This window comes from Odocoileus virginianus, chromosome 1 (assembly GCF_023699985.2).
Source record: "Odocoileus virginianus isolate 20LAN1187 ecotype Illinois chromosome 1, Ovbor_1.2, whole genome shotgun sequence".
Classification (NCBI taxonomy): domain Eukaryota; kingdom Metazoa; phylum Chordata; class Mammalia; order Artiodactyla; family Cervidae; genus Odocoileus; species Odocoileus virginianus.
In genome coordinates, this window is record NC_069674.1 from 80,696,857 (window position 1) to 80,710,075 (window position 13,219).

Consider the following 13,219-nt stretch of genomic DNA (forward strand, 5'->3'; position numbering starts at 1 on the left):
AAGCAAAATAGTACAGCTACTTTAGAAGGCAGTTTGGCACTTTCTTATAAAACTAAACACACTCTTACCATATAATCCAGCAGTCACACTAACTTGATATTTACTCAACAGAGTTGAAAACTTATCTCTACACAGAAAACAGCACACAGATGTTTATACCAGCTTTATTTGTTATTACCAAAACTTGGAAGCATGGGAGAGGTTCTTGATTGAAGAAACAAACTGTGACACAGTCAGACAATGGAATATTATTCAGTAGTAAAAAAAGGAATCAGCTCTCAAGCCATGAAATGACATGGTAGAAACCTATATGCCTAGTATTAAATGAAAAAAGTCAATCTGAAAAGGCTATATACCATGTGATTCCAACCGTATTACATGCTGGAATAGACAAAATAATGAAGGCAGCAAGATCAATGGTTGCTAGGGACTGCGGGATGAAGGTATGAATTGGGGAAGCACAGAGGATTGTTAAGGCAGTGAAAATACTCTGCATGATACTATCTATAGTAATGGACACTCTTCATTAAAATTTGTCCAAATCCATAGGATGTACACCACCAAGCTGTTGTTGTTTAGTCGCTAAGTCATGTCCAACTTTTTGTGACCCCATGGACTGCAGTGCACCAGGCTTCCCTGTCCTTTACTGTCTCCCAGAGTTTGCTCAAACTCATGTTCATTGCTGCTATCTAACCAACTCATCCTCTGTTGCCCCCTTACAATGTAAACTATGGACTTTGGGTGATTATAATGTTAGTGTAGGCTCATCAGTTGTAAAAAATGTACCACTCTGATGAGGATGTTGATAATAGAGGAGGTTATGCAGGTGCAGGGGCAGGGAGTATATGGGAAAATTCCATTTCCACTCAATTGTGTTACGAACCTAAAACTGCTCAAAAAAATTAGTCAATGCTTTTTTTGGGGGGGGATGGGGCACCAGATGTTCTACTCTTCTTTCTCTGAAATTAGATGGGACCTTTACCCACCTGGATTTTTTTCTCTAGGTTTCCCAAAATAAAAAACATTTTATAAGTTATTTGATGTTCCATTTATGTGTGTTGAAAGCAATTTATAGAGAAGATACAGAAAGTTAAATTATTTAAGCAAACTTGTACAATGATAACTCCTTGAAAGGATAATTAGTATCTTCAATTTAAGTAAATCATAAAAACTTGTATAAATATATCATATATACTTCAAGCAATTATTTACAAAGAGCCTTTCTTACCATCATCACTATTATTAGTAATTAATGGGATATGTATCTAATATTTCTCTATAATAGAGCACAAGCCTATGTGTGACTTTGAAATCTTTCCATTTATTCACCAAACAATATATATGATTTATTGAAGTAAAGGTAATTTCAGATAACTCATTTAGTAACTATGTAATAATTTTTAAAACCTGATTATGAACTGTGTTGTATGTATTAGTGGTGGTGGCATTATCGTTATGAAAGAGGAGCCTCATAACACTTTTCTGTTTATTTTAGCAAGGCTAGATAAGAGGGTGAGCTCTAGGGTGGATTTTTGAATATAATGACGTATGACATATATTTCTTCTTTACACAAAAGTGTGAAGTTTGCACAAATTGACAATAACAGCAATTTAATCTCAATCCCACCGTGTCAAGCTTTAACTGGAAATTCAGAAACCTAAAGTAAAGGCTTATTGGGTAATAAACCACATGCCCTAATACTTGTCCCTACACTAAAGCGTATACCACAAAGTCCATTGGAAAATTAATTTCTAGTCAACACCAATAGCATTACTTAGAAACAGGTTATTTGTCTTACAAAATTAGCAGCCATCCAGATAATTGTCATTTTGTTCTTCCTTCACTCCATCTATGAAAGCAAAATAACCTTCAAGGAGATGGTTATATGTGAAATACAGAAATATAGTGTGTATTTCAATACAAAATGCATCCTTTCTCTTCCTTTATGGAGTAAGTCAGAGTGATGAATTTTAAAACTATCTTAATGTCTCCAATGGATGCAACTTGCCCTGAATTGAAGCATTTAAAGAGGGCATCTTTCTCAAGTGTTGATAACCTATCAAAAGTACGAGCTAACAAGAGCACAATTGTTGGTATTTTAAATAATGTTTGTGTAGCTCTGTAACCAGTAAGAAATAAAACTGTTTTCCTCTCAATGTTTAGTTTTGTTATTTAAACATGATTAATCTCATGCATTTTATCTGCATATTCCTTGGTGCAGAAAATGCTAATGCTACATTATTTTGAATTAAAAGTTTGTGTTTGTGGCCTTTTCTCTGCATTTACTGCTTGGCTTGTTGCATCAACAAGAAGTGATGAAGTTTAATTACATTTATGAAAATGAACTTAAAACTGTTAACACTTTGTACAAGTTCTAAAGGCAATACCACTTTGGGATGAACAACAGAAGCAGAACAAGTGAGTCACATTACTTACAGCATGCAAAGGAACTCTTATTTATTAGAACAACATTAGCCATTCGTGGTACAGAAAAGTGATTATGCTTCCCTGATTTGTTTATTTTCTTCATGCTCTATGGGGCTCTTATGTGGCTTCTGTATAATTTTCTAACTTGTTATTCTCCATAGCAAGAGTATAGCTATTACTTTCTCAGATGACACATTAGGGTAAGTCAAAATGTAATCAAATCATAGAATTTAAAGCATCTAAACTCCGAGAATACAAATATTTTATCTGAAAGAAAGTGTCATACATTAAATTTCAAACAGGCAGGCTCCTCTGCTTGGTTCATGGGATTAACTAAGGAGGCTGAAGGGAATGGGGAGATGAGGAAGCATTGGTACAATTTGTTCATGACTTGAAATCCTTTTTTTCTTTCTCGAATAATTTCAAAATTTTGTCTTATTCAATTATGAAAATCTATGACAAACCTGGGATTACCAACACCCCACAAATTTTCACGAGAGAAGGAAGACACCCTGCAATGTGTGACATAAAGTCCTCAATAACAGGTACTAAGCAACACTGAGGAATTGAGAAATTTAGTCTCCAAACTCAAACAGGCATAGATATGAAATGTATCACTATGTGACCTTAGGCAAGTTACTGAGCTCTAGCCAATTTCTTCATAAAAACCCCACAGGACTTTTTATAAAGATTAATGAAGAAAGTTCACATGAAGAAATACTGTGCACTTAGCACAAAACCTATTGAATAGTAGCCATTCAATACATAGTCATTTTATCATTATTATTGTTAGCATCGCTAATGAACCCTTAATAAAAATCAGAGTTAAGTAGGCACTCAATAATGTCACTTTTTATCACTGTTAATATTACTGTCATTGAGTACCATTATATTGTCTTCCTCTCAAGCACTGTCTAGCCAAAGTTTATCCTGCCCATCCATTCTTTATCATCATTCCAAAGAGAATGATCTCTCCTCTTTGGGACTTACAAGGGATTTGGGATTTTAAAAAACTTATTTACCACTGAGAGCACTAAATCTATTCCCAGCACATGTGCTAGGTGTACGGGGAGCACAGAAGAAAAATGAGGTACAAATATCAGTAAGATACCTGAGGTCCATGAAGCAAAGTCTTATCAATAGCAAGAACAATTCAGAAGCTGTGTTCAATCCACACAACATTTAAACTAGCTTGAAAAAGCTTCAAGTTGGTGAAGGAAAGCCAGTCCTCTTCCACATGCTTTCAGAACAAAAATGGCAATAATATAAATATTTGCCAGCCTCAACTTAAAGTCAATTTATCTTTGAGTAATTGTGAAAATAACACAACCCCAGGGACTTCGTTGTAATAGAATCTGTCTGTTAGCAAACAAGACCTTCCCCAAAAGCGCTATAATCCTAGGAAACATCCTAGAAAATGAAACGAAGAACAAAAAATAACATTGCAAGATTAAAAAAAATAAGTTTGGCCCTGGCATTCTTATAAGTAAACAGAAAAAGAGAAATACTTTCTTCAGGGAGTACATTTGTAAATCCTTTTTTCTTCCTAAGGCACACAGATGTGTGTGCCTGACTAAATGTGCTAGGTAATTTAGCACGATATGGGCATCTATTCAAACCTATTTATTATCTGAAATAACTAGATGTGATCATTAAAAACATAGAAGGCCATAATAAGAACCAGCAAAACAGAGTTGGTGAGATGAAGCTTTCTCATCATTCTTTTCCTTCCCTTATTTTTCTCGATTCGCCCAAAAGGATAGATGGTGCCAGTTAACAGGGGTAAGGAAAGAAAAATGCTGACTGAGCTGTAATACACAAATCGAAGGGAAAGCAAAGCAAAGCAAACATACCTAAGCCAAGGAAAAGGAGCAAGTGTAAAGAGAGAGGAAGAAGGAAAAGGGATGTTAGACAGTATAATTAGAAAAACAGAAACAAGGGGGATGGGAAGAATATTACAGAACAAGAGAAGAGCTGGGACAAGAAAGCAGCAGCATAAAAATAAAGAGGAATGAAAGAAACAGGAAAGAATAAAGGCCAGGGCTGAAAATCAAAATTCTCCATGCCAGGCTTCAGTAGTACGTGAACCATGAACTTCCAGATGTTCAAGTTGGTTTTAGAAAAGGCAGAGGAACCAGAGATCAAATTGCCAACATCCTCTGGATCATGGAAAAAGAGATGGGAATACCAGACCACCTGACCTGCCTCGTGAGAAATCTGAATGCAGGTCAGGAAGCAACTGGACATGGAACAACAGACTGGTTCCAAATCAGGAAAGGAGTACGTCATGGCTGCATATTATCACCCTGCGTATTTAACTTATATGCAGAGTGCATCATGAGAAACGCTGGGCTGGAAGAAGCACAAGCTGGAATCAAGATTGCCAGGAGAAATATCAATAAACTCACATATGCAGATGACACCATCCTTATGGCAGAAGGTGAAGAAGAACTAAAGAGCCTCTTGATGAAAGTGAAAGAGGAGAGTGAAAAAGTTGGCTTAATGCTCAACATTCAGAAAACTAAGACCATGGCATTTGGTGCCATCACTTCATGGCAAATAGATGGGGAAACAGTGGAAACAGTGGCTCACTATTTTGGGGGGCTCCAAAATCACTGCAGATGGTGACTGCAGCCATGAAATTAAAAGAAAGTTTACTCCTTGGAAGGAAAGTTATGACCAACCTAGAGAGCATATTAAAAAGCAGAGATATTACTTTGCCAACAAAGGTCTGTCTAGTCAAGGCTATGGTTTTTCCAGTAGTCATGTATGGATGTGAGAGTTGGACTATAAAGAAAGCTGAGTAGCAAAGAATTGATGCTTTTGAGCTGTGGTGTTGGAGAAGACTCTTGAGAGTCCCTTGGACTGCAAGGAGATCCAACCAGTCCATCCGAAAGGAGATCAGTCCTGAGTGTTCATTGGAAGGACTGATGTTGAAGCTGAAACTCCAATACTATGGCCACCTGATGCAAAGAACTGACTCATTTGAAAAGACCTTGATGTTGGGAAAGATTGAAGGCAGGAGGAGAAGGGGATGACAGAGGATGAGATGGTGGATGGTATCACCAACTCAATGGACATGAGTTTGCGTAAACTCTGTGAGTTGGTGATGGACAGGGAGGCCTGGCGTGCTGCAGTCCATGCGGTCACAAAGTGTTGGACAGGACTTAACCACTGAACTGAACTGAACTGAAAATCTGTAACAATTTGCAAAAATAAAACAAAAGTGAAGGAAAGAATGAACACAATAAACTCCTGCCCAAAAAAAAAGAGAAAAGATTCAAAGAGACTAAATGCATTCTGACCATATTTTTCTTAAGATAGACAAATGTAAGAACACACTAAAATTACAAATAGTGAGAATTCCTTCAGATAAAAATCAAGGTCATAAAATAGAAATACTCCAGGGAAGAAAGAGAAGTCTAATTACAGGTCTTAGACACTTCTTAAAAAGTGCTTTTACTGTTTCCTGGATGTATGTTGCCAAACCACGAATGGATAAAGCGGGGTTCCACGGTGTTGTCAAGTGGGTTTTTTTGTAAAACGATTCATGACTCTGTGGATAGGAATTCTGTCTGGCCATAGGTCATTCCTCCCACTATAATGAAAGTTCAAAGTGTAAAACCAACATTCCAATAAGATTTGAGTGGCTAAGGTATAAACATAATAGATACTTTAAATTTAATAAAATATTATCGGGGATTCCCTGATAGCTCAGTTGGTAAAGAATGCGTCTGCAATGCAGGAGACGCCAGTTTGATTCCTGGATTGGGAAGATCTGCTGGAGAAGGGATAGGCTACCCTCTCCAGTGTTATTGGGCTTCCTGTGGCTCAGCTGGTAAAGAATCTGCCTGCAATGCGGGAGACCTGGGTCTGATCCTTGGGTTGGGAATATCCCCTGGAGAAGGGAAAGGCTACCCACTCCAGTATTTGGACCTGGAGAATTCCATGGACTATATAGTCCATGGGGTCCACAGAGTCGGACACGACTAAGTGACTTTCACTTAATTCACTTGGGACGTTATTGAACAATTAACAGTCAAATATTTTCTATTTTTCTGTCTTTTAATTAATTTCTGCTCTTTTGAATTCTAACTCCCATATTTTAACTCCCACCTTTTCTTAGGCTTATACTGTTCTTTACCTAACTCATTTAATTCAATATTTAATACACTTTTATTTTTTTCCTTTTTGATACATTTTCAAGACAAATTTTCCTCTGGGTACTATTTTAGTTGTACGTCATAGGCTCTCATTCATTCACAGTGGTTTTTAAAATTAATTTCTATAATACTAAAAAATCTTGGTTTTGATTTCATAACATTTTAATGATTTTCATTCACACTTGATTGTATCAATAGATAATTTTCATTACATCCAGAGACCAGGAACTGTTTTCTGTCTTATTCAATGCATTTCAAAGTAGGACAATGTCATTCACCTAGCAAAAAAAATAATTTATTGGTTAATTATAATTGATCTTTTTTCCAAGTTAAAAAAATATGTCAAATTATAGACAAACTGAATAAAACTTTCCCGGTCATTTAGAAGCCATTAAATATGACACAGAAGAAAAAGGAGAATATGGTGGGCTAGGAGGAGCAAGAGGAGGAAAGGTGGGAGGGGGAGAAGGGAGGAATGGGAAAATAGTAAAAGCCTGGGATTTAAAAGCCTCAAGTTCTAGACATCACACCAATTCCATCTTCATTTTCCTTAAATATAACACAAGGGAGTTGTCTTGCCCAGGATATCTAAGATCCTCCTCTATATATGTGTTTCAGTTCAACCTAAGATGATTGGTAGATAATACATACATCTATGAGCACATATTTACACACGTGTGTGTGATTTCATCATCAACTAATCACGTAAGTGAAGAAGTCAAGTCGCTCAGTCATGTCTGACTCTTCCGACCGCATGGACTGTAGCCTACCAGTCTCCTCCATCCTTGGGATTTTCCAAGCAAGAGTAGAAAGTGGGTTGCCATTTCCTTCTCCAGGGGATCTTCCCAACCCAGGGATTGAACCCAGGTCTCCTGCATTGCAGGCAGACGCTTTACTGTCTGAGACACCAGGGAAGCCCAAACGTGCCTGCAAATGCAGCAGCCTCAGAAGAGTCCGGTTTGATCCCTGAGTGGGGAAGATCCCCTGCAGCAGGACGTGGCAACCCACTCCTGTATTCTTGCCTGCAGAATCCCACGGACAGAGGAGCCTGATGGGGTACAGTCCATGCGGTCACAGAGAGACAGGACTGAAGCCACAGAGCACACAAGCATGCATAGCAGTAAGGACTCAGTGGTAAAGAAACAGAAGAAAAATCCGCCTGCTAAAGCAGACCAGGGTTCCATATCTGGGTTGGGAAGATTGGACGGAGACGGAAACGGACACCCCTCTGCAGTATTCTCGCCTTGGAAATTCCATGGACAGAGGAGCCTGGTCAGCTCCAGTCCATGGGGTCACAAGAGTGTCAGACACAACTTAACGACTGTGAAATAACAACAAATAGTAGTCATAGGGAACTCATTATAACCTGAATCAGCCAACTGGTCTTTGAAATGCGGACTCGCATAAAACGTGCTTTATATTCTATGTCTAACGGAGCCAAACCGAGTAAAGCAGTTTCTTTTCATCTGAAGTCACTGACTGAACATTTTCCGTCAGGGTACGGCCGCAGAACCATGATTCAAACTCAGAGAGAGATAACATAGTAACAATAACATTCACAATCATTATGATATTTGTTATTAGATAAAGTCTCTTCCTGATTCAACAATATTTCCACCCATCTGATATCTGATGAAGCACGTCGCTCTGAATTACAGTTCCCCTCCTTTCTGACAAAACATCCACCTCTTCGCAGACGTTTCCACTAGAGAAACGCTCTCTTCAACTCTCACACAAGTCTCCCTTCCCCTTTTCCTCCTGGAGCTGGTCGTTCCTAGGGAATGGGGGTGCAATGCTGAAGTTTCTAGACCAGGGAGATAATGGAAGCCACACAGCTGACGACTGTGATTAACTGGGGAGGTGGTGCCTCCTATGTAAAGGTCAGCCGCTCCTCAGCTGTAACTCACGATCCCCCGTAGGAATGCCTGTCAGAACTCTGAAGAATTTGTAAGGCAAAGTTTTAAGTAAAATCTCCCAATTTTCATATTATATGTTTGAAACTATTTCATAATTTTCGAAGACAATGTATAGACTGGGAAGCTAATATATATATATATATTTATTTATTTATATTTATCCTTGGGTTAAATTTGACCCAAGGCTGCCAGTTTCAAGTTTCTGGTTTAGACTTGTGATGTAGTAGGATTTTTTTCACTGTGCCTTAGCTGTTAATTCCTCACTGGGGTTGATGAGAGATCAATTTTAGGAAAAAAAGCCTCTATTTATATTCACCAGATATAACAAATTGTAAAAGAGAGATATTCAGAGTAAGTATGAGGTTTTATTTGCAATCTTAGAGAATCTATTTTAAAGTTAGCAATATAAAATAAAAATTAAATTACAAAATAAAGTTACAACCATTAATATTGGAATTCAAAATTTTTAGATGTTGTAACTTTGGAGGTGAAGAAACAGTTTCCAAGGGTGGTATTTAATTTAAACGAATCACAATGAAACAAAAAATAATTTTAGACAAAAAGCTTATTTATTCTAGGTCAATTTATAACCTCCGCCTGTTTATCCAGCAATTTTTTACTTTAAAGATGTCATGTTACTTTTCAATCCCTTTTCCAAGAGATGGAATAATCATTCCTACAGTCCAGAGCAGGGATCAGTAAACATTTCAGCAAAGGACCTCATAGCAAATGTTTTAGTAAATATTTTAGGCTTTACAGATCATATGATCTCTCCTGCAACTATTCCAATATGCACTGTAATGTGAAAGCAGAAAAAAACAATATGTAAATGAATGGCTTGGCTGTCTTCCAATAATGTTCTCTACATTTATTAAAATTTGAATTTTACATAATTTTCATGAGTCACAAAATATTATTCTTTTCATTTTTTCAACCATTTAAAAGTATGTAACAACTGTTATTGGTTCATGGATTGTATAAAAACAGGTGGTGGGCCAGATTTGGTCCACAGGCTATAACTTGCTAACCTCTGATTTCAGAACACATCACTTCCAGTGTTGAGACATGTGAAATACCAAGTTACTTATAAATACTGAAAAATTTTCAAACTATATCATCAAGTTGTTAGGGAAGTGGTTTGGCAAATGGAGAATCAGAACAAGGGGAACTGCACTATTTGAAAAAACATCTCATCCAAAAGCAGGGAACTTATCCATATCCCACAAAAAAAAGCGTATCACATGGAAACTGCTAATTAAATACCTTTTTGTTGTTGTTGCTAATTAAATACCCTTTTGCACTCTTGTGAAATGTTCTTGTTCAAAACCACAAATCTAGAAGACAGTTTAAAATTCTAGTAGTGGCAAATCATACTCTTCATTTTTGTTAGTTTTAGTTTTGTTTCGTGTTTTAATGGGAGCACTGTTGCTTTACAACGTTGTGTTAGTTGCTGGTCTGTAGCAGGTGAATCAGCTGTAGGGATACAAACACTCCCTCTTTTGGGGATTTCCTCCCCATTTAGGTCACCACAGGGCACTGAGCAGAGCTCCCTGTGCCACACAGTTGGTGCTCATTAGTTGTCTATTTCATACGTAAGAGCGTATATATGTCAATCCCAATCTCCCAGTCCATCCCACCCACTCCCTCCCCCACTTGGTATCCATACACTTGTCCTCAGTGTCTGCATCTCTACTTCCACTTTGCAAATAGGTCGAGGTAAGTTAGAAAGGGAAAAACAAATATTGTATATTGACACATATATGTGAAATCTAGAATAACGGTACAGATGAACCCACTAGTCGTCATTTTACCAGCTCTGACTTTGGCCAATTGTTTTTGATGATATTTCTGATCATCTTAATTCCTGCTGACATGCTAGAGGCAAATTATACCAATATTGTAAGGCCATTCTCCATCATATGGACAACATGGGTGTATGCATTAGGAGATATTATTTCTTGATCTTACCCTTTTAAAATATTTCGAGGAAAACACGAAATAATTTATTAAATATGCTTTGGGTTTCTTTTTTCAATTTCCTAAGCAAATGATTATTATCCATTACTTTCTTTCAGGTTAAAAATCACACTGCAGATTTATTTTGTACAATAGGTAGAGATTGTTTATATTACCAAGGCATTAGAAAATCATTTATCATACATTCTTTTTGTGTGTGCAGTTCAATCTTATGTACTAAACCAGATGCTTCCTTTTGCAAAGGTGTTGCATCCAGAATAAATAAACCTCTGGAAGGAATGTGAGAAGGGCTGAAATTATCTATCAGGAAAATGAATGGTATTTTAATTATTTTGAGTATTTTTCTTCACATATTTCAGACACTGTATTTATCCTGAAAACATATAAAAGTAAGAATATAAGGCCAAAAGATCCTTTGCAAATGTCTCCTGACTAATTAAGTCCAGGACCTGAACTCAGCATTTGGTACTTAAAGTTATTTAATGTCCTCTGGAATTAGATAAGCTAGAAAGCTAAACTTACTTTGCAGTCTGTAAACAGCAATGCTTGTATGGCTGTTTTGTTTTAGGGAAAAAACATCATCCTACAAACTTTATAGCACTGCATTAATACTATGGCTTGCGTTCATGCTAAGTCAATTTAGTTGTGTCCAACTCTTTGTGACCTTATGGACCATAACCCACCAGGATCCTCTGTCCATGGGATTCTCCAGGCAAGAATACTGGAGTGGGTTGCCATGCCCTCCTCTAGGCATCCTCCCAACCCAGAGATCGAACCCATGTCTCTTATGTCTCCTGTTGGCAGGCAGGTTCTTAACCACTAGTGCCACCTGGGAAGCCCAATATTATGGCTTAGTTAACATCTACTGAGATCCTGAAATGTAGGTATGAGTAATTATTTCTAAACAATGGGAAATTTGAGGAAAAATCGATTTTTGTGTTAATTTTTCCTAATGGTGCCAGCTATTTCATTAAGAAATAGAGCTCACTGCTTTTCTTCCTTGGAGAATTTATTGATTTTATAAAATACTTTTACATAGATGGGCTTCCCTTCTGACCCAGCTGGTAAAGAATCCAAGTGCAATGCAGAAGACCTGGGTTCAATCCCTAGGTTGGGAAAATCCCCTGGAGAAGGGAAAGGCTACCCACTCCAATATTCTGACCTGGAGAATTCCACAGACTATATAGCCCATGGGGTCACGAAGAGTCAGACACAAACTCTGCAGGCTAGAAGGGAATGGCAGGATATATTTAAAGTACTGAGAGGGAAAAATCTACAACCAAGATTACTGTACCAGCAAGTATCTCATTCAAAATTGGTGGAGAAATAAAAAACTTTTCGGACAAGCAAAAGTTAAGAGAATTCACTACCACCAAACCAGCTTTACAACAAATGTTAAAGGGACTTATATAGTCAAGAAATACAAGAGAAGAAAAAAAGATCTACAAAATCAACCCCAAATAATTTTTTTAAAATGGCAACAGGAACTATTTATCAATAATTACTTTAAATGTAAATGGATTAAATGCTCCAACCAAAAGACACAGACTGGCTGAATGGATACCAAAAAAAGACCCATATATGTGCTGTCTGCAAGAAACCCATTTCAGACCTAAGACATATGTAGACTGAAAGTGAGAGGAGGGAAAAATAAATTTCAGGCAAATGGGAAGCAGAAAAAAGCTGGAGTAGCAATCCTCATATCAGACAAAATAGAGGTTAAAATAAAGAAGATTACAAGAGATAAGGAAGGTCACTACATAATGATCAGGGGATCAATCCAAGAGGAAGACAGAACAATTGTAAATATCTATGTACCCAACATAGGAGCACCTCAGTACATAAGACAAATACTAACAGACATAAAAGGAGAAATTGACAGTAACACAATAATAGTAGGAGACTTATACACCCCACTCACACCAATGGACAGATCATCAAAACAGAAAATTAATAGGGAAACACAAGTCTTAAATGATACAATAGATGAGATGGATCTCATAGATATCTTCAGGACATTCCATCCAAATGCAGAAGGATACACATTGTTCTCAGCGCACATGGAACATTCTCCAGGATAGACCACATCTTGGGTCACAAATCAAACCTCAGTAAATTTAAGAAAACTGAGATCATAGCAAGCATCTTCTCCAACCACAATGCAGTGAGACTAGATATCAATTACAAGGGGAAAAAATATAAGAAACACAAACACATGAAGATTAAACAACATACTTCTAAATAACCAACAGGTTACTGAAGAAATCAAAAGGGAAATCAAAAATTTCTAGAAACAAATGACAATGAAAACATTACAATTCAAAACCTATCAGATGCAGCAAAAGCAGTTCTAAGATGGAAGTTTATAGCAATGCAATCCTACCTCAAGAAACAAAACAAACAAAAAAAAAGAAAACATCAAATAGACAACCTAACTTTACACCTAAAACAACTGGAAAAAGAACAACAAAAGAACTCCAAAATTAGTAGAAGGAAAGAAATCATAAAGATTCAAGCAGAAATAAATGAAAAATAAATGAAAGAAACAATAGTAAAGATAATAAAACTAAAAGCTGGTTCTTTGAGAAGATAAACAAAATTGACAAAACTTTAGCCAGACTCGTCAAGAAAAAAAGAGAAGAAACAATTAACAAAATTAGAAGTGAAAAAGGAGAGGTTGCAAGAGACAATGCAGAAATACAAAGGATTATAAGAGACTATTATGAACAACTATA

At 36.9% G+C, this 13,219-nt stretch overlaps 1 long non-coding RNA gene across 1 annotated transcript in view; it reads right to left on the minus strand.

Moving 5' to 3' along the window:
- Positions 1-13,219, minus strand: part of LOC139037075 (uncharacterized) — a 167,957-nt gene that overhangs the window by 112,366 nt on the left and 42,372 nt on the right. The window lies entirely within an intron of this gene.